Source organism: Mobula hypostoma, chromosome 6 (assembly GCF_963921235.1).
Source record: "Mobula hypostoma chromosome 6, sMobHyp1.1, whole genome shotgun sequence".
Lineage (NCBI taxonomy): Eukaryota > Metazoa > Chordata > Chondrichthyes > Myliobatiformes > Myliobatidae > Mobula > Mobula hypostoma.
In genome coordinates, this window is record NC_086102.1 from 19503625 (window position 1) to 19526742 (window position 23118).

General features: G+C 44.7%; 1 long non-coding RNA gene across 3 annotated transcripts in view; it reads left to right on the forward strand.

The window, feature by feature from the left end:
* Positions 1-23118, forward strand: part of LOC134347466 (uncharacterized) — an 81322-nt gene continuing 58204 nt past the window's right edge. For all 3 annotated transcript variants that reach the window (XR_010018166.1, XR_010018165.1, XR_010018164.1), the window contains exon 1: positions 1-313. This is a non-coding gene — a long non-coding RNA (uncharacterized LOC134347466). The remainder of the gene's footprint in view (positions 314-23118) is intronic.

The following is a 23118-nucleotide window of genomic DNA, read 5'->3' on the forward strand; positions in this document are numbered from 1 at the left end:
GACAGTCACAGTCGAGAGAGACAGAAAGGAGGCCAGCTGCTGAAACTTCAGCTGGTCACTGCGATGGATTGAAACTCTTCTAAGCCCAAAAGATTGGGTTAAGTATCGGCACATGGTGCACAACCAATGTGGGACTGTCACTTTGTATAATCCAAAGGAGTGGATTTTGTTTGGGATATCCTGTGGAGACCACTTATGTGTTAACCCTTGCTATGTTGTGAGGTAATCCTTTGAAGACAATATCCCTGTGACAGATCACTTTCGGTGATAATTCGTATGTGGATTTGGAACGACACGACGGACAAGATCTACAGTGAGTGTTAACTCGTTTTACCACCGTGGAATATTTTTGTTTACCTGTGGAATTTGACGTAACCATCTGTTCTCTACGTTTCACCCTGGACTATAAATATCTCTCTCCTATCATTCATTCCGTGGATGAACTGAACTTTCCTACTCTACCATCTCAAGACTCTAAGCTTTGTTTTCCCAAGCTTAACTTAGTTTGGGAGCTATATCTATACACATATATGCACATAACACTGTTAACATTTGTTTATCTTGGTTAAGTTAACAATATTATAAGTAGATACTAATAAAGATAGTGGTTTTAACATTAAAACCCGACAGTGTGAAATCCCTTGCTGCTGGTTTATTTCTAAAACGTTACAGATCATAACAAGGGGAATAAACAGCCACTGTTTCGGGCTGAGACCCCTCATCAGGACTGGAAAGGAAGTGGGAATAAGCCAGAATAAGAAGGTGAGGGGCGGGGGGTAGGGGCTTGTTGAAGGAGTACAAGCTGGCAGGTGATAGAAGAAGCCAGGTGAGGGGTGGGGTGATGAAGTAAAAAGCTGGGAGATGATAGGTGGCTAAGATAAAGAACTGAAGAAGAAGGAATCTGATAGGAGAGGAGAGTGGATCATGGAGGAGGAAGAGCACCAGAGGGAGGTGATGGGTGCGTTGGGAGAAGGAAAGGGATAAGAATGGGAAATTGAAAAGGGGAGAAGGGCAAGAGGGAGAAATTACTAGAAAGTTAGTGAAATGTATATGTCCTCAGGGTTGCATCCAGCATTTTGTGTGTTGATCTGGATTTCCAGCATCTGCAGAATATCTCATGCTTATGATAGAGACCATATATTGGTACTACTGTCTTGGTTTAAAAGCTGTCATAGCTTCTCTCCTTCTTCTGTCATTGTGACAAGAAATGTTGCTACCCTGTCATTGGTTTGCAAAGACCATATACCATAAGACATAGGACCAGAATTAGGCATTTGGCCCATTTTATAATGCCCTAAGATTCTGAACACAGTTGTGTTACTATACATCTCTCTGCCATTTATATTTTAAACATAAAGTATCAAACAGTAATTTTGACCTTAAGACATAGCAATAGTCATTCAAGTCTGTTCTGCCATTACTTTTCCTTTCAACCCCATTCTCCTGCCTTCTCCCCATAACCTTTGATGCCCTGACGAATCAAGAACCTATCACACTCCACTTTAAATAAACCCAGTGCCATGGCCTCCACAGCTGACTGTGAAAATGAATTCCATAGACACACCACCATTTGGCTAAAGATCCTCATCTCTGTTCTAAAGGTACGTCTTTTATTCTGAAGCTGCACCTTCTGGTCCTACACCCTTGCACTATAGGAAATAGCCTCTCCATGCCCACTCTGTGTAGGCCTTTCAATGTTCATTAAGTTTCAGTAAGATCTCCCCTCATTCAGACTTTCAAAAGTAGCACCAGAATCACGTATGCAACTTTGTCGAGTGGCAAAACTACTGAACATAGCAACAGGGAGAGCCAATCAAGCCTTGAGAAGCAAGGCCCTGGTTGTTCTTCATAAACTTGAATAAGTATGTTTAATTAATGTTTAATTTATGCTTTCCTTTTGAATATTATGCCTCCAATGTGACGTACCTGTGATGCGGCTGCAAGTAAAATTTAATTGCACTGGGCATGCTTATATTCAGTGGCCACTTTACTAGGAACCTACTAAAGTGGCCACTGACAGTATGTTCATGGTCTTCTGCTGCTGTAGCCCATCCACTTCAAAGTTCCATATGTTGCGCACTCAGTGATGCTGTTTCGCACACCACTGTTGTAACCTGTGGTTATTTGAGTTACTGTTGCTTTCCTGTCAGCTTGAACCAGTCTGGCCATTGTCATCTGATTTCTCTCATTAATAAGGTGTTTTTGTCCACAGAACTGCTGCTCGCTGTTTTTTTTGTTTGGTTTTTGCACCATTCTCTGTCAACTCTAGAGACTGTCGTGCGTGAAGATCCCAGGAGATCGCAGATACTCAAACCACCCAATCTGGCACCAACAATCATTTCACAGTCAAAGTCACATAGACTATATTTCTTCCCCATTCTGAACAACTGAATTCCTTGACGATGTCTGCATGCTTTTATGCATTGTGTTGCTGCCACATGATTGGCTGATTAGATATTTGCATTGATGAACAGGTGTACAGATGTACTTAATAAAGTGGCCACTGAGTGAAATTGCACATGTGACAATAGACCTGAAATTTTGACTTCAACCATGAATTCCACTTCACGATTTTGACTCCATATTCTTTTACAATGTTGACTATTAAAAAACATATACCAACCTCTGATGCAAATTAAAATCTTGACCTGGAATTCCATATTTCACATTTTGCCTGATGACTTGGTGTTAAGATTCTGTCCTTTGTGCTAGACTCCCACATTGTGCAGGGCCATACTGGGATATGATATGAGACTATACTGGCTGCAAATAATAAAGATTCTGCAGATGGAGGAAATCCCGAGTAATACACACGCAATGGTTAGGCAGCGTCTATGAAGGGGCATAAACATTTGATGTTTTGAACTGAGACCCTCCAACAGGATTCATGAAATACAAAATGTGAACTGTTTATTGCTCTCCATTGATACTGCCTAACTTGCTGAGTTCCTCCATACTGGCTGTTTACTGAATTGGCCATCTCGAGACGTAGACTAAAAATTAGTCATGCAGTTTAAACTCATCAATGAAGCCATTGATTTTTAAATAAAAAAGTAAATATACAATAAAAAGATTGTCTTCATAAGGTTCACTTTGAAACCACAGGTTTGTCCTTAAACCCCAACTTGTTCACTTGATGACCTTATTTGGATTGGGCTATATTTGACTCTAAAACTCTCTCAAAGTGTTGAAACTTTCATTGCCTCAGATGTGACCCAGAAAGCCAAGCTATTCATGATGGAGGATAAATGCTGTCTGTACCCTGTGAATGAGCGAAAAGAGATGTGAGGCTAACAAGGCTTCTGCTATGAAATTGTGGCAAGTTCACAGGGGCTTAACATTGATGGGTGTTGGATATACTGCAGATCTGCCTACAGGTGGAAAGCCTAACCACTGTGTGTAGGAGTCAAACCAAGGTCACATTCAGGGTTAAATACAGATCAAAGCACAGCAAAAGTATGTAAAAGACATACCTTTGTTGCAGCACATTACCATAAGAACTGAACTTAGCTGTGCTATTGAACCTAAGAACTGCCTAATGTGTGTTATTGCTTTTTACAGTTTATTTTTAGATGTGAGTATACCTGCTATTTATAGATTTCAGAGCAATTCAAAACCAGCACTTAGAAGGTAATGGACTAAATTGATTTCTGCACTCTTGAATCTTTACGATTACAGTAGTTATGACATTATCTGTCAATTAATAATTGATCTTTAGACTTGAAATTTCTGCAACATAATTTTCATTCAAAATAAAAAGCACCAAATGCCAGAAATGGCATGATCCTGTCTGAAATAGTAATCCGGACACCTTCTGACCTGAATGATATGCAATACAATTCCATCATTTGTTTTCCATTAATTCTAGAATCAAACTTAGTTACTTAGTTAGTTATGGCCTGTTATGCCACCAGTGCTTAGGGCAGCAATGAAGGGCCTCCATCTCTGTCTGTCCTTGGCCATTTTATTGTGCACCAGGTGTGGATCATGTTCCTCATTTCTGCCTGCATGGTGCAGCGCCAAGTTGTTTTTCGTCTCCCGCATTTCCTCCACCCTTCAGGGGACCAATGAAATGCAGTCTTGATGCTGGAGTTGGCTTCTCTTCTCATCACATGCCCAATCCATCTCCAGCATTCTCTCATGAGGATTGTGGCCAAATCCCCTTGGTGACACTGAAGGAATAGGGCATGGTTAGAGATTTTTCTTGGCCCATAAAATATAGAGGATCTTCTGGAAGCTCCTGGTGTCCAATGATGACAGCTTGGCATGACCACTCTCTGTCATGCACCAGCATTCTGACCCATTCGAGAGCGTGGACAGAACATAGCTTTGATACAGCTTCACCTTGGTGAGGATGCTGTACCGCAGTGGTCCCCAACCTCTGGGCCTTCAGACCAATACCGTAGCCGGGACGCACCCAGCACATCTTTAAGAAAAAAGCTAAAATAAACAAGCTAATTAATTAGGTGCCGCCCAGCCTCTGATCTGGGCCGACATTTATGTGCGAGGTGGCACGTAATTAATTAGCTTGTTTATTTTGACTTTTTTCTTAAAGGTGTGTTGGGTGTGTCCCAGCTACCGCTGCACCCCTGCATGCTTCGCGGCCCGGTATCAGTCCACGGCCCGGAAGTTGGGGACCACTGCTGTACCTGGTTGATCCCCATATATTGCTCATTGATCTGAAGATGTTTCTAGTTTTGCTGAGTAGAATCAAACATATTTTATCTTTTATTTTATCCTCAAATTTGAATGCTAAAGGTAAAAATATGACTAACTTTTTTAGATAGAGAAACATAGGAGCCCTACATCACAATACAGTCCCTTCAGCGCACAAAGCTGTGCCAAACATGTCCTTACCTTAGAAATTACCTAGGGTTACGCATAGCCCTCTATTTTTCTGAGCTCCATGTACCTGTCCAGGAGGCTCTTAAAAGACCCTATCGTATCCGCCTCCACCACTGTCACCAGCAGCCCATTCCACGTACTCACCACTCTCTGTGTAAAAAACCTACCCCTGACATCTCCTCTGTACTTACTTCCAAGCGCCTTAAAATTGTGCCCTCTTGTGCTAGCCATTTCAGCCCTGGGAAAAAGCCTCTGACTATCCACACAATCAATGCCTCTCATCATCTTATACACCTCTATCAGGTCACCGCTCATCCTCTGTTGCTCCAAGGAAAAAAGGCTGAGTTCACTCAACCTATTCTCATAAGGCATGCTCCCCAATCCAGGCAACATCCTTGTAAATCTCCTCTGCACCCTTTCTGTGGTTTCCACAACTTACCTATAGTGAGGCAACCAGAACTGAGCGCAGTACTCCAAGTGGGATCTAACCAGGGTCCTATATAGCTGCAACATTACCTCTCGACTCCTAAACTCAATCCCACGATTGATGAAGGCCAATGGACCATATGCTTTCTCAACCACACAGTCAACCTGCGCAGCAGCTTTGAGTGTCCTATGGACTCGGACCCCAAGATCCCTCTGATCCTCCACACTGCCAAGAGTCTGACCATTAATTCTATATTCTGCCATAATATTTGACCTACCAAAATGAACCACCTCACACTTACCTGGGTTGAACTCCATCTGCCACTTCTCAGCCCAGTTTTTGCATCCTATCAATGTCCCGTTGTAACCTCTGACAGCCCTCCACACTATCCACAACACTTCCACCTTTGTGTCATCAGCAAATTTACTAACCCATCCCTCCACTTCCTCATCCAGGTCATTCATAAAAATCACAAAGACAAGGGGTCCCAGAACAGATCCCTGAGGCACATCACTGGTCGCCGACCTCCATGCAGAATATGACCCATCTACAACCACTCTCTGCCTTCTGTGGGCAAGCTAATTCTGGATCCACAAAGCAATGTCCCCTTGGATCCCATGCCTCCTTACTTTCTCAATAAGCCTTGCATGGGGTAACTTATCAAATGCCTTGCTGAAATCCATATAGACTACATTTACTGCTCTATCGTCATCAATGTGTTTAGTCACATCCTCAAGAAATTCAATCAGGCTCGTTAGGCACGACCTGCCTTTCACAAAACCATGCCGACTATTCCTAATTATATTATGGCTCTCCAAATATTCATTAATCCTGCCTCTCAGGATCTTCTCAATCAACTTACCAACCACTGAAGTAAGACTCACTGGTCTGTAATTTTCTGGGCTATCTCTACTCACTTTCTTACATAATGGAACAGCATCTGCAACCCTCCAATCCTCCAGAACCTCTCCCGTCCATAGTGATGATGCAAAGATCATCACCAGAGGCTCAGCAATCTCCTCCTTTGCCTCCCACAGTAGCCTGGGGTACATTTCGTCTGGTCCCGGTGACTTAATGCTTTCTAAAAGCTCCAGCACATCCTCTTTCTTAATGTCTACATGGTCAAGCTTTTCAATCCACTGTAAGTCATCCCTACAGTTGCCAAGATCCTTTTGCATAGTGAATACTGAAGCAAAGTACTCATTAAGTACCTCTGCTATCTCCTCTGGTTCCATACACACTTTTCCACTGTCACACTTGATTGGTCCTATTGTCTCATGTCTTATCTTCTTGCTCTTCACATACTTGTAGAATGCCTTGGGGTTTTCCTTAATCCTGTCTGCCAAAGCCTTCTCATGGCCCCTTCTGGCTCTCCTAATTTCTTTCCTAAGCGCCCTCCTGCTAGCTTTATAATCTTCTAGATCTCTATTATTACCTAGTTTTTTGAACCTTTCGTAAACACTTCTTTTCTTCTTGACCAGACTTTCAACAGCCTTTGTACACCACGGTTCCTGTACCCTACCATCCTTTTCCTGTCTCAATGGAATGTACCTATGCAGAATGCCACGCAAATATCCCCTGAACATTTGCCACATTTCTTCCGTACATTTCCCTGAGAACATCTGTTCCCAATTTATGCTTCCAAGTTGCTGCCTGATAGCCTCATATTTCCCCTTACTCCAATTAAATGCTTTCCTAACTTGTCTGTTCTTATTCCTCTCCAATGCTATGGTAAAGGAGATAGAATTGTGATCACTATCTCCAAAATATTCTCCCACTGAGAGACCTGACACCTGACCAGGTTCATTTCCCGATACCAAATCAAGTACAGCCTCTCCTGTTGTAGGCTTATCTACATATTGTGTCAAGAAACCTTCTTGAACACACCTAACAAACTCCACCCCATCTAAACCCCTCACTCCAGGGAGATGCCAATCGATATTTGGGAAATTAAAATCTCCCACCACGATAACCCTGTTATTATTACACCTTTCCAGAATCTGTCTCCATATCTGCTCCTCGATGTCCCTGTTACTATTGGGTGGTCTATAAAAAACACCCAGTAGAATTACTGACTCCTTCCTGTTCCTAACTTCCACCCACAGAGACTCCGTAGACAATCCCTCCACACCTTCCTCTTTTCTGCAGCCACGACACTATCTCTGACCAACAGTGCCGCGTCCCCACCTCTTTTGCCTCCCTCCCTGTCCTTTCTGAAACATCTAAAGCCTGGCACTCGAAGTAACCATTCCTGCCCCTGAGCCATCCAAGTCTCTGTAATGGCCACAACCTCACAGCTCGAAGTACTGATCCACGCTCTAAACTCATCCACTTTGTTCATAATATTCCTTTCATTAAGATAGACACATCTCAAATCATCAGTCTGAGCGCATCCCTTCTCTTTCACCTGCCTATCCCCCTTGCTCTGTCAACAAGCTTTCTCTATTTGTGAACCAACCACCTCTTCCTCCTTCTCTTCAGTTTGGTTCCCACCCCTCAGCAATCCTAGTTTAAACTCTCCCCAATAGCCTTAGCAAACCTTCCAGCCAGGATATTGGTCCCCCTGGGATTCACGTGCAACCCGTTCTTTTTGTACAGGTCCCAATGATCCAGAAATCTGAATCCCTGCCCCCTGCTCCAATCCCTCAGCCACGCATTTATCCTCCACCTCACTCTATTCCTATACTCATTGTCACGTGGCACAGGCAGCAATCCCGAGATGACTGCCTTTGTGGTCCTGCTTCTCAACTTCCTTCCTAACTCCCTGTGATCTGCTTCCAGGACCTCCTCCCTTTCCCTGCCTACGTCATTGGTACCAACATGTACCACGACCCCTGGCTGTTCTACTTCCCACTTCAGGATATTGTGGACATGATCAGAAACCTGACCCTGGCACCTGGGAGGCAAACTACCATCCGTGCTTCTTTCCTGCATCCACAGAATCGTCTGTCTGACCCCCTAAATATAGAGTCCCCTATCATTGCTGCTGTCCTCTTCCTTTCCCTACCCTTCTGAGCCACAGGGCCAGACTCTGTGCTGGAAGCGCAGCCACTGTTGCTTTCCCCAGGTAGGCCATCTCCCCAACAATGGTAACCAAACAGGAGTACTTATTGTTAAGGGGGACAGCCACAGGGGTGCTCTCTGGCCTCTGACTCCTGCCCTTCCCTCTCCTGACTGTTACCCACTTATCTGTCTCCCCAGGTCCCGGTGTGACTATCTGCCTATAGCTCCTCTCTATCACCTACTCACTTTCCCTGACCAGATGAAGGTCATCGAGCTGCATCTCCAGTTCCCTAACACGGTCCCTAAGGAGCTGCAGCTTGACGCACCTGGCGCAGAGGTGGCCGTCCGGGAGGCTGGGAGTCTCCAAGACTTCCCAGATCTGACACCGAGCACAGAAAACTGGCCTCACACACATTCTTCCTGTCTGTATTCTACACAGATAACCTACCTCACCTCGACCCATTAAAGCCTCTGCCCCGTTGAGCCAAAGCCCTCCTACTCTGTCTCCCTCTACTCGGGCACCCACTCTATAAAGCTGTCTCCTTTTAAACTCTTCTCGCTGTTCTCACTGGCTGACGTCCACGCGCTTGCGTAGTTGTGCCCCGATCAAAACAAAAGATGTTAAAGAATCAGATGAGATGAGGTGAGGGCAAGACATAGGAGCAGAATTAGGCCATTTAGCCCATTGAGTCTGCTCCGCCATGCTATCATGGTTGATTCACTATCCCACTTCTTCTGTCTTCTTCCCATAACATTTGACACCCTTTCCTAAAAAGAACCTATCAATCTCTATTTTAAATATACTCAGTGATGCGGCCATTGCCCAGGCCTGCGCCCTGGAGAGTGAAGACTTTCCAGGCGCAGATCCATGGTCTCGCAAGACTAACGGATGCCTTTACTTTAGTGACGCAGCCTCCACAGCTGTCCATGCCAATGAAGTCCTCAGACTCTCCACCCTCTGGCTCAAGAAATACCATCTCATCATTATTCTAAGTAGACGTCCTTGCATTCTGCGCTTGTGTCTCCTTGTTCTAGACTTCCTCATTCCCACAACCACTCTTCCTATCCCTTTCAATATGCAATTGGTTTCAATGAGATTCTTCCTCGTTCTTTTGAATACCAGTGAGTACAGGCCCAGAGACATCAAAGGTTCCTAATACAATAACCCTTTCAGTCCTGGGTTCAATCTTGTGAACCCTCTCTGGAACCTCTCCAATGCCAGCTCATCCTTCCTTTGATAAGGGGCACAAAACTGCTCACCATATTCTAAGTGCAGTCTGACCATTCCTTATAAAGCCTCAGCATCACATCCTTGCTTTGATATTCTAGTCCTCCTGAAAGGAATGCTAACATTGCATTTACCTTCCTTACCACAGATTCAACCTGCAAATTAACCATTAGGGAATCCTGCACAAGAACTTCTAATTCCCTTTATATCTCGGATTTCTGGATTTGTTCCTGGTTTAGAAAATATCATCTTATTGAAAGACTAAGAGGGCACGACAGGTTGAATGTTTCCCCTAGCTTCTATTTCTTATGAGATTACTATGACCACATGCATCTCATGAATCTTAGTTGCAAACACCGATTTGATACCTGAATAGAACACACTACATTGAACATACAATTGTACAGCACAGTACAGTACTGGCCCTTCTGCCAATCATTTTGTGCTTACCTTTTAACCTACTCCAAGATCAATCTAGTACTTCTCTCCCACAGAACCCTCCATTTTATCTTACACACATGTGCCCAAATGTATCTGCCTCTAAATGTATGTTCTCAAATGTCCCCAATGTATCTGCCTCTGGCAGTTGTTCATGTACACACCAATCTCTGTGTAAAAACCTACCTCTGATATCTCCCCTATACTTCCCTCCAAACACCTTAAAGTTATGCCCTTTCATGTTAGCCATTTCTGCTCCAGGAAACAGCTGCTGGCTGCCAACTCTGTCAATACCTCATCATCTTTCTACTCTTATATTGAGTCACCTCTCATTCTCCATCACTCCAAAGAGATAAGCTCTAGCTTGTTCAACTGTACCTCATAAAACATGTTCTCTAATCCAGGCATCATCCGATAAATCTCCTTTGCACCCTCTCTAAAGATTCCCCATCCTACTATAATGAGGGGTACAGACTGGAAATCATTACTCCAAGTATGGTTTAACTAGAGTTTTATAGAACTGCAACATTACCTCGTGGCTGTTGAACTCAGTCCCCAGTCAACTGAAGGCCAACACACCACATGCCTTCTTAACCATCCTATCAACTTACACACAACTTCGAGGGATCTATGGGCATGGACCCCCAGATCTAGCTGTTCCTCCACTCTGTGAAGAATCCAGCCATCAATCCTTTCCACTGCCTTCGTTTGACCTTCCAAAGTGTATCATTTCATGCTTTTCTAAACTGAACTCCATAAGATATATGAGCAGAATTGGGCCATTCGGCCCATTAAATCTGCTCCGCCATTTCATCATGGCTGATCCATTTCCCTCTCAGACTCCAGTCTCCTGCCTTCTCCCGGTATCCCTTCATGCCCTGACTAATCAAGAATCTATCAACCTTTGCCTTAAGTATACATAAAGACTTGGCCTCCAAAGATGCCTGTGGCAACTAATTCCACAGATTCACTGCTCTCAGGCTAAAGAAATTCTTCTTCAATCTCCTTTCTAATTGGAGGTCTTCCTCTATTCTGAGGCTGTGTCCTCTGGTCCTAGACTCCCCTACCATAGAAAGCATCCTCTCTACATCCACTCCATCGAGCCCTTTCACCATCGATAGGTTTGAATAAGGAAATAATTAAGAATAAGGAAAAATGTGATTGTAAAGAGGCATGATTACGGTCAGCACAATTGTAGATGGTGCAGCTGTCTCACAGCTCCTGTGACCAGGGTTTGACTCTAACTTCCAGTTTTGTTTGGGAGGAATTTGCAAATTCTGCTCAGGACTGCTTGTGTTTTACCCAGCTTCTCCAAAGGTGTAATACTTGTTAAGCTTTTTACCCTGTAAAATATGCCTAGTCTAAACGACTGGTGAATCAGATTGGAAGGGAGAGGGCAGAGATCTGAGAGTACAGGTTACAGGGAAGTAAATTGGTGCTGTGATTGTAGACACAAGAGATTCTACAGATGCTGGGAATCTTGAGGAACACACACAAAATGCAGGAAGAACTCAGCAAGTCAGGCAGCATTTTATTTAGGGAGCAGTTTACATTTTGGGCCGAGACACTTAATCAGGACTGGAAAGAAAGGGAGAAGATCTAAATTTTTTCAGCGCTTTCCCTCTTCCACCTATCCCCTCTCAACTTTTTACATCATCCCCCTTCGCCACCACCACACCTTTCCCCTCACCCGGTCTCACCTATCACCCATCAGCGTGTACTCCTTTCCCTCCTCCCACCTTCTTATTCCCACTTCTGCCCCTTTCCTTTCCAGTCCTGATGAATGGTGTTGGCCTGAAATGTTGACCGTTCATTCCTCTCAGTAGATGCTGGAGCTGTGGAGTCATACAGATTTTGTACGTGTTGGTGAATGGATTGCTCTGCTGGTATCAATGTAATAGGCTCTATATTCTCCTCTTTCATGTAAGAAAATACAAAATATGGCAACACAGACAGAACAACCATAAATAGCCCGTGTGTTCTCTTTACTGCATCTTTGCTTTATATTGCGTTCAGGACACTTGTGCTCAGGTTTAAAAGCATTGGATTGCAAAAGGTGTGCTGAGGGAGGGAAAAACATAGGATTACACAAAACAGACAAGAATCTCCCTTCAAGGTCTCTAGTGCTTAAGTTGGCCACTTAATCAGTGACTTTAGTGAAGACTGAAGTAAACTTGGGGCAAAAAAGGGTGAGAGATCTGTCGGAGATTTATGGTGGATTTAGATTGGGTAAATAGAGGAAAGTGGATCCCATTAGCAGAAGGCTCAAGGACAAGCAGGTGGAGATTTAAAGTGAGAGACAAACTATCTAAGAAGATTTGAAGAAAAGCATATTTATACAGAGACTGTACATTCCAGCAAGATGGTTGTGTGGCTGGTCGCAGTGGTTTCTACGGGGTCAACAAAGGGTGCTACCATGATACTTAAACGTACATCTATTGATCACAAGATCCTGCTATACGTTAAGAACTCAAAGGACTGCAGCAGGTCTACACCATCAGCCAGTTGCCCGTTGGCGGAGAAAATGAAGGGCTGTGTATAGTGCTGCTGCCTGAGCCGATGGAGGCTCACAGTCAAATAACGAGTGGCTGTCATGGTCACTCTTCTTACGGTCGCAAGACCCTTTTGGACATTGTTAATCTGGTACACTGCAAGTTCGATTCACCTGAAGCCATGGTGTCACCTGTTTGCAGCCGCTCTGAGTGAGGAGATGAAGCCGTTGTGCTTCACAGGGGCGCTGGGGTGCTGTGGCACGGTGTCCCTCCCAGAGTCTCACTCGGCAGAGAACAAGCTCTGTTGCAGCTGGCTGCAGATTTCTTTAGCGGCACTCAGTGGATTTGGGCCCTCAAGCTGTGGGGCTGCTTGCTTTTCAGCTGCCTGGGGAGAGGTGTCAAGCAGTCATGCTCTACTGGGGCAGCGTGGCGCTGCTGTGGCGACTGAAGATTTAAAATGGACTGAGGGGTTTGGACTATGTACATATATATTTGTCTGGTTGTGTTTTATAGAGAACAGGTATGAGATCCAATGGCAAAGAGGCATGAAAAGGCATGGGTGAAGGAGAAATTATGTTAATATTATGACTGTTCAGAGAACATATTGAAAGGCTTAGATGGAGTGGATGTGGAGAGGATATTTCCAATCATAGGAGGGTCTAGGACCAGAGGACATAGCATCAGAATACAAGGACATCCCTTTAGAACAGAGATGAGCAAGAATATCTTAGCCAGAGGGTAGTAAATCTGTGGAATTCATTTCCATGGACAGCTGTGGAGGTCAAGTGATTTAATATATTCAAAGCAGAGGTTGATAGGTTCTTGATTAGTAAGAATGTCAAAAGGTATGGGGAGAAGGCAGGAGAATGGGGCTGAGGGGATAATAAATCAGCCATGATATCACGCCACTGAGAGAGTTGATGGGCTGAATGGCCTAATTTTGCTCCTATGTCTTACAGTGTAACTCTGTGAAGTTCAAGGGCACAGCAATTTAAAATTCATCAGAATCATATGTGAATAGAACATGCTGTAAATTCGATAACAAATAAAAATAATAAGGCAAACAGTCTTGAGATACACGAATTCACTTTATCATGTGGGACAGATGTTGATGTTAATGAGTAAGATTTCTGAAGTTATTGTGCTCTTCTCTGCACAATTGACATGCATTTAGGTAATTGTGATCAATGAGCAGCTGGAACAAAACTGAATTACACAAGTGGTTTGAATAACGTTGAAGGAGATGTCGACAATATTCACAGACTCCCCCGCTACTGGTGGGAGGGCTCAGCAGTGAAGTAGGAAAGTTCAGCTGCTTTGCCAGAGAACTCAGCCGACAGGAGGAGGTGCAGCGGGAACGTGAACATTCTCAGAAGGACTGGAAACGGGAAGATGAGGCAAGAATTCTAAAGCTTAATATAATCCTTTCTATTTACAGCCAATGCCTTTTATCAGGGCAACAATGACTAAGGGCATACTTTTAAGGTAATTCAAGGAAAGTATTGGGAGGATGTCAAAGGTAGACTTTTAACAGAGAGAGTGGTGGGTGCATGGAACACAATACCGGGGTGGTGGTAGAGGCTGATAAATTAGAGACATTTAAGAGAGTCTAGGATAGACAAGCTTCCAGATTCATGATTCGGGATTGTTTATTGTCGTTCTTCAGTACGCGATTGTAAAGGAGAACAAAATGTTTGTTACTCCACAAACAAGAGAAAATCTGCAGATGCTGGAAATCTGAGCAACACACACACACACAATGCTGGAAGAACTCAGCAGGCCAGGAAGCATCTATGGAACAAAGTACAGTCAACATCTCGGGCCGAAACCTTTCAGCAGGACTGGAGAAAAAAAGCTAAGGAGTAGATTTGAAAGGTGAGGGGGTGGAGAGAGAAACACGAGGCGATAGGTGAAATTTGGAGGGGGAGGAATGAAGTAAAGAGCTGGAGGTTGGTGAAAGAGACAGAAGGCCATGGAAGAAAGAAGAAACGGGGGGTGGGGGAGGAGCACCAGAGGGAGGCAATGGGCAGGAAAGGAGATAACATGAGAGAGGGACAAGGGGATGGGAAATGGTGAAGGGGGCATCACTGGAAGTTTGAGAAATCGATGTTCATGCCCTCAGGTTGGAGGCTACCCAAACGGAATATAAGTTGTTGTTCCTCCAACCTGAGTGTGGCCATGTAGAGAAGGCCATGGATGGACATATCGGAATGGGAACGGGAAATGGAATTTAAAAAGTTGGCCATTGGGAGATCCCGCTTGTTCTGGCATAAGGAGCACAGATACTTGGCGAAGTGGTCTCCCAATCTACATCAGCTCTCACTGATGTACAAGAGGCCACACCAGGAGCACTGAACAAAGTATATGACCCCAACAGACTCACAGGTGAAGTGTCGCCTCACCTGGAAGGACTGTTTGGGGCCCTGAATGGTAGTGAGGGAGGAGGTGTAGGGGCGAGTGAAGTACTTGTTCCGCTTGCAAGGATAAGTGTAAGAAGGGAAATCAGTGGGAAGGGATGAATGGACAAGGGAATCATCTCCAACTGGAATCCATTTCACACACATCTGCTCTTACCCAATCCTCTAACCATGCTACCAGGGATAGGGTTCCTCTTGTCCTCACCTACCACCCCACCAGCCTTCAAGTCCAGCACATAATTCTCCGTAACTTCTGCCACCTCCAACAAGATCTCACCACCAAGCACGTCGTTCCCTCCCCCCCCCCACTTTCTGCTTTCCGTAGGGATCCCTCCCTACGCGACCTCTTTGTCCATTCGTCCCTCCCCACTGATCTCCCTCCTGGCACTTACCCTTGCAAGCAGAACAAGTGTTACACCTGCCCCTACACCTCCACCCTCACTACCATTCAAGGGCCCAAACAGTCTTTCCAGGTGATGCGATACTTCACCTGTGAGTCTGTTGGGGGTCATACACTGTATATGGTGCTCCTGGTGTGGCCTCTTTTATATTGGTGAGAGCTGACGTAGATTGGGAGACCGCTTCGCCAAGCATCTATGCTCCATCTGCCACAACAAGCAGGATCCACTTCCTATTCCCATTCTGATATGTCCATCCATGGCCTCCTCCACTGTCGGGATAAGACCACACTTAGGTTGGAGGAACAACACCTTATATTCCATTTAGGTAGCCTCCAACCTGATGGCATGAACATCGATTTCTCAAACTTCCAGAAATGCCTCCACCAGCTCCCCCCTTCACCGTTTCCCATCCCCTTGTCCCTCTCTCATATTATCTCCTTGCCCGCCCATCGCCTCCCTCTGGTGCTCCCCCATCCCTTTCTTCTTTTTTCCATGGCCTTCTGTCTCTTTCACCAATCAACTTCCTAGCTCTTTACTTCATCCCTCCCCCTCCAAGTTTCACCTATTGCCTGTTGTTTCTCTCTCCCCTCCCCCACCTTTCAAATCTACTCCTCAGCATTTTTTCTCCAGTCCTGCTGAAGGGTCTCGGCCCAAAACGTCAACTGTACTCTTTTCCATAGATGCTGCCTGGCCTGCGGAGTTCCTCCGGCATTTTGTGTGTGTTGATTGTTACTCTAGATCTGATGCAGCATAAAAAACACAATAAGCTTAAAGAATACAATAAAAAGCTAAAAAACACACAATAAATATAAATATAAAAGCAATCCTATAAAAAACAATATATACAAGCAACTGTTATGTACATAGACTGATTGCATGTATATAAGGTGACGCTAGGTGATGCGTACGTAATGGTGGGGGTGGTGAGGAGGGTTGATGGCTGGAGGTGTTGATCAATCTGACAGCTTGGGGGAAGTAATTATTTTTAAATCTAGTGGGTTTTGTTTGAATGCTCTATAATAATGTAGGAGGGAAGGGTTAGATTGATTTTGGAAAGGTCAGCACAGTGTCATGGGCCGAAGGGCCTGTACTCTGCTGTACTGTTCTATGTTCTATGTAATTTCAGCTTGGATTCTATCTGGGGCATCTATGAGAGATTATAAATAACTCAACGATGTGCACCAAGTGCAGCAAAAAAACTATCAGTAAGATTACTTTAGAAGATTATTTTTGTGCGAATTTGATGTGGAAAGCAAATGCAGTGAGTCTCTCAAATGTGGAAAGCATAGAATACCACTTACCGATACCTCAGTGTGTACAGAAATGCTGAGAGTTTTGTTGTTCTTCTTAGGTAATCGCTTGGGATCGAGATTGTCTTTCTTCTGCTTTGGCTTATTGGGTTCAGATGTGGCTCATGAGGCCAGAGGAGGGGGAAATCTCCCACAGATCATGTCAGACCACATTTGAACCATTTCACCCCATATTTAAATGAAACGTCAGAGCCTTGGAACAAGACATCAAGTGCTGTTAATGGGAAAATAAAACTATTTTATCTTGTTTCATCCCGACAAGTGCAACTGACAGGTGGCACTCCTCCTGACTTCTGAGAAGAACCTGTTGACAGATTTCTGCTTAACCGGCAGTGACTAGAAGATGCGAAATAGTTACTACCACCATCATTATGTGCCGTGTTGTCTGACGTGGCCGATCTGACCATGATCGTTCTTGGTAAATTATACAGAAGTGGTTTACCGTTGTCTTGTTCTGGGCAGTGTCTTTACAATACAGGTGACCCCGACCATTATCAATACTCTTCAGCGATTATCTGCTCGACATCAGTGGTCACATAACCAGGACTTGTGATATGCACCAGTTGCTCATGCGACCATCCACCTCCGGTTCCCATGGCTTCATGTGGCCTTGATTGGGGTGGGGAGGGGGTTGCTAAGCAGGTGCTAAACCTTGCCCAAGGATGACCTACAGACTAGTGGAGGGAAGGAGCACCTTACACCTCGTAGGGACGTATCTCCACCCGGCCATGCTAAATACTACACATTAAACAGCATGAGAATGTTCCTTCAGATATAGGAACAGAAGGCCAGGTGGGTCCTTAGTTGCTCGAACCCTCAACAAGATCAACATACACAGAATAAGAAAATTTAACGGCTTTTTAGAGCTTGCTGTCATGATCCGGATTGGGGTCTCTTTAAATTTACTTTGTTTATGTTACGATCCGGACCGTTGACTCCCTGTTTCCCTTTGGTTCCCTTTCCCCGTGTCCCTCAGCCTTGGTGATTAGAGGCAATTTACTCTCGGCTGAACCGGTAGTTTATAGTCTCCGGCTTTCAGCTGTTCGGGGCGAGAGTGTTTGCAAAGTCACCAAGGTACGGTGTGCCAATGTCGTCTGGCCGGAGCCAGCCTAGTCTCCACCCGAAGTGAGTGCTGGTAATTCGCCTTTCCTCACCGGAGCATTCCTGTCAAGTTTCCTCGCCAAAGCGAGCCTGCAAAGTTTCCTCGCCGAGGTGGGTCCGTCAGTTAACCTGCCGGAGGGAATCAAGAACCGCTGTCTAGTTTCCGGGCCGAGTCGAGATCTCGCCACTACCCGGAGGCTCCAAGTCAAGTCCTGGCTCTGGAGGCATTCAAGTACCAAGTCAAGTCCTGGTCCTGGTGGCATCCAAGTACCAAATCAAGTCCTGGCCCTGGCAGCATCCAAGTCCTGGCCCTGGCGGTCTGTGATTCCTGTCCTACCCCGCTGTTTGAATCCCTTCTCTGCCCCTCTCGCCTCTAGCCCTCGTCTGCAGCCCCCGCCTGCACTTCGGTCTAGTTCCATCGCCGGAGCTAGATAGGTACTGTCTGGTGTGCTTTCGTGTTGGTCTTGTCTAGTCCTCGCCTCTGTGGGGTAAGTCAGGCCGTCTTGCCATTGCCCCGCAGGGGGTCATGTCTTGTCATGTCTTGTCCTCGCCTCTGTGGGGTAAGTCAGGCTGTCTTGCCGTTGCCCCGTGGGGGGGGTCATGTCTTGTCATGTCTTGTCCTCACCTCCATGGGGTAAGTCAGGCCGTCTTGCCGTTGCCCCGCGGGGGGTCATGAGTCCCGGCCCAATGTCCTGTACCCAAGGAGGGGTCCCGGCTCTCTGTTCTGTGTGTGAGTCCCGGCCCTATGTCCTGTACCCAAGAAGGGGTCCCGACTCTGTGTTCTGTGTATGTGTCCATGGTTCCATGTACCTGCTCTCCCGAGACTGAGGCTCTGTTTTTCCATGTTCCTCCTCTCCCTAGCCCATGTCATGTCCATGCCTGGTTCTGGGGTCCGAGCCCGAGGCAAGACCCAGGTACTGGGTCCTTGCCCAGTCCCTGGCTCAGAGTCCATACCATAGCCTCTTCATGTCGCCTGTAGTTCTGGGATCCGATTCCGAGTCCTAGCCCAGACCCTTGTCCCAGCCTAGTCGTAGTCCTGAGTCCTTGTCCAGTTTGCTACTCCTGCTCCTGCCTTGCTCTCCTGGTTTCGAACAATAAACTAAATTTAATTAACCTCACAAGATGTGTCTTGCACTTGGGTCCACCCTTGCTCCCTATGCCCCCCCACTGTGACACTTGCGTTCCATGGGAAAGGTTGAATGGGTCTGGACGTTATTCACTGGAGTACTGTAGAATCAGGGGGGATCTTATAGAGGTCTACAAAATTATGGTAGGGTGAATGGGTGCAGGCTTTCCCCCTCAGGTTGAGTGAGGTCAGAACTAGAGGTCGTAGGTTTAGGGTGAAAAGTGAGATATTTCAGGAAAAATTTCTTCACTCAGAGGGTGGATGAGCTACCAGTAGAAGTGGTAGATGTGGTTTCAATTGTAACATCTAAAAGCGGTTTGGATAAGCACATGATTGCGAAGGATATGGAGGGCAATGGTCCAGGTGCAGGTAGATGGAACTAGACAGAAGATCAGGGTGGCATGGATTAGATGGGCCAAAGAGCCTGATTCTATGCTGTAGTGCTCGTTGACTCTGTGTCTCTATAGAATACAGGAGAAACTCAGCAGGTCAGGCAGCATTGGAGGTCTCAGCTCGAAACGTCAACTGCTTACTTCCGATCATAAATACTGTCTAACTTGCCGAGTTAATCCAGTATTTTGTGCATTTTGCTCCAGATTTCCTGCGTTTTCAGAATCCCTTGTGTCTCTATTCATTAAGATTAAGGCTGATCTGATGGTTGACTTCAATTCCACTTACCTGCCATCTCATTTACCTGAAGTGCAGGAAATTTTAAATGCACAATCCTGTCCAGAGATGATACATTTAACTTCTCCTACACTGTAGATAAATTCTTTGTCTAAAATAAAATAATTATTTTCTTTTATACTTTATAATATGTTATCTAAAGCCAAAGGCATCCCCGTAGAAGTGGTACTGAGCTTTGTAAATGTGTAAAAAAAGACTCCATGGCTACTTTACACCTGTAACCTGCTTGTTAATACAAATGTCTAATCAGCCAATCATGTGGAAACAACTCAATGCAAAAACTGAATGCAATGCAGACATGGTCAAGAGGTCCAGTTGTTGTTCAGACCAAACATCAGAATGAGGAAAAAATGTGACATAAGTGACCTTGACTGTGGGATGATTGTTGGTACCAGGCAGGGTGGCTTGAATATCTCAGAAGCTGCTGATCTCCTGGGATTTTCACACACAACCGTCTCTGGAGGTTACAGAGAATGGTTAAAAAAAATAATGAACATCCAGCGAGCGGCAGTTCTGTGAGCAAAAACACTTCGTTAATGAGAAAGGTCAGACTGGTTCAAGCTGAAAGGAAGGTGACAGTAACTCATATAATCATGTATTACAATAGTGGTGTGCAGAAGAACATCTCTGAAAGCACAGCACGTCAAAGCTTGAGGTGGATGTGCTATGGCAGCAGAAAACCACAGGCATACACTCAGGATGTTCCTAATAAAGTGGCCACTGAGTGTATCTACCTTTCGCCACTCACCTCCATAGCTTCTAAATTCTGACCAGTCTGTACCGAGCAATTTCAAGTTCTTCCTATGCTTGAAATTGTCATCAGTACAGGGAAAAAAATATGACAACGTGTAATATTGTCGTTTACAGGTTTCCAGTGAATAAGTTGCTTTTTATTACCTGAGATTTAAGAGTGTTTTTTTTTCCTTTGGAGATTACACTCCTCTAACCATAATTTGGCCCTCTTGTTTATAGTGACTGATAAAATTACCTTGGCAAAATTCCTCCATGAACACTGAGGCTCACCCACTGCGAGCACTTCAAAAAAACCAGACTTATGGCACAAATTTCAGAATATGTGACCCCAGTGGAAAAGGATAAATTACACACTTGTCAAATCCCATTTTTACCATGTGATTTTTACGGGAGCTTGTATTACAAAATGAAACTTTTTTTTTGTCATTGCAAACCCAGCCTTAATTATCTTATATGTGATACTCAGTGTGGAACTTAACTATTTGCTGAACTGTCAAGGTAAAATCAAAGCATGGTTTACCTCTCAGGGGGTCTTCAGATCCATCTTACTTACAGAATAAATTATTTTCTATAGTCACTTGTCGAATTACCTACAAAGTTGCAACCAAAGACATGAGATTTAATACATGCTGAAGCCATTGACCTGTAACGGCATTCAAAAATTCAGAAATCCTAAATTGAAAACATCTTAAAGTACATTTACAGACTTTGAACAATTCATATTTGCAGTATATATAAATAAGTGATTTAAGTTACATAAACCTAATGATCGCAAATCTGTGCTCACCTGCTAAAGTTATGCTCTATCTGGTCTGATAACGAGCCAGCTTTCGGCAGCAGGAGTACTATGTATTTAAACAGGGATCTAGCCAACTAAAGAGTGCTTGCCATGTTCACTGCAGCAGTTATACATATAAGCTGCTGCCTTGCCTAGAGGCTGAATGGTCAATAGAAATGAATAAGAGTATGTACAATTGCAATACATTTTCTGCTCTACTTCCTCTGAAACACAATTCCATTTTAAGTGATTTGACTGAATTTGAAATCTCCTCCTCTCATACAACAGTTGGAGGCTGGCTGAAGTACTAAAGCAGTAAGCTCCAGAGTTATTTCTCTAAATCTCTCTGCCTCTTTACCTTGTTTTACTTAAGATGCTTCCAGAAATCTACCCGTCTGACCAAACTTTTTGTCATCTGCTCATCTACCTTCTTATAGGGCCCTGTATCAAAGTCGGGTTGTTAAAACTCCTGGGAACGCTTTGTCACAGTAAAGGCACAATATAATATAGGTACAGATTATTGCTCATCTCCAGTGCGATATTGTAAATGGTGGAAAATATGCAAGAAATTGTGTGTGACATTACCATTTCAATCAACAATGTGGTTAGAAGAAACTGCTGATTTAACAGCTGACGCAGAGGAGTGGACTAGAGAGGGAAAATAAATCAGCCATGATGGAACGGCGAAGCAGACTTTATTTTATTGAGCCGCGACATCTAGCAATCCCCTGATTTAATCCTAGCCTAATCACAGGACAATTTAGGTTAAGATAAAAGGGACAATAGTGCAGACTATTATCTAAATGGGGAGAAAATTCAAACATCGGAGGTGCAAAGGGACTTAGGAGTCCTTGTACAAGACTCCCAGAAAGTTAATTCACGGGCCAAGTCTGTGGTAAAGAAGGCAAATGCACTGTTGGCATTTATTTCAAGGGGAATAGAATATAAAAACAAGGAGATAATGCTGAAGCTTTATAAAACACTAGCTGTGTGGTGGTGGGGTAGTGTCGCGGTCAGCACTCCGGTTTACAGCACCGGAGACCCACCGCTGCCTGAAAGCAGTTTGGGCAAATGGCCAAGTGGTTAAGGCTTTGGACCAGCTACCTGAAGGTCGTGAGATTGAGCCCCAGCCGAGGGAACGTGTTGTGTCCTTGAGCAAGGCACTTAATCACACATTGCTCTGCGATGTATGGGTCCTAATGCCCTTCCCTTGGACAACATTGGTGTCGTGGAGAGGGGAGACTTGCAGCGTGGGCAACCGCTGGTCTTCCATACAACCTTGCCCAGGCCTGCACCCTGGAGAGTGAAGACTTTCCAGGTGCAGATCCATGGTCTCGCAAGACTAACGGATGCCTTTAGTCAGGTCGCACTTGGTGTATCGTCAACAGTTTTGGGCCCTGTATCTGGATGGAGTCCAAAGGAGGCTCATGAGGATTATTCCAGGAATGAAGGGGTTAAAATATGAGGAGCATTTGGCAGCTTTGGGCCTGTACTCACTGGAATTTAGAAGAATGTGTGGGGATTCCACGCATAACGCAAAACCATTATGGGAATCATAAATAGGTATCCAGTTAGTAGCCAAGATGCAGGGTTGAGATTGCAAAGGGAGTCAGGATAAGGCACGTAATAAGGGTAGTGACACAGTTGTAATAGGGGGTTTCAATATGCAACGGGATTGGGAAAATCAGGTTGGTGTCAGATCACAAGAGAGGGAATTTATTGAATGCATACCAGATGGATTTTTAGAAAGCTTGTGCTTGAGCCTACTCAGGAAAAGGGTATGTTAGATTGAATGTTGTGTAATAGGCCAGATCTTATTAGGGAGCTTAATGTAAAGGAACCCTTAGGAGGTAGTGATCATAATATGATTGAATTCATACTGCAATTTGAGCGGGAGAAGCATAAATCACGTATATCAGTATCTCAGTGGAATAAAGGGAATTACAGAGGTATGAGAGAGGAGCTTGCCCAGGTGGATTGGAGGAGGATACTGGTGGAGATGATGGCAGAACAGAGGTGGCTTAAGTTTCCGGGAACAGTTGTCAAGGTGCAGGATAGATATGTCCCACAGAGGAAGAAGTTCTCAAATGGCAGGGGTAGGTAACCATGGCT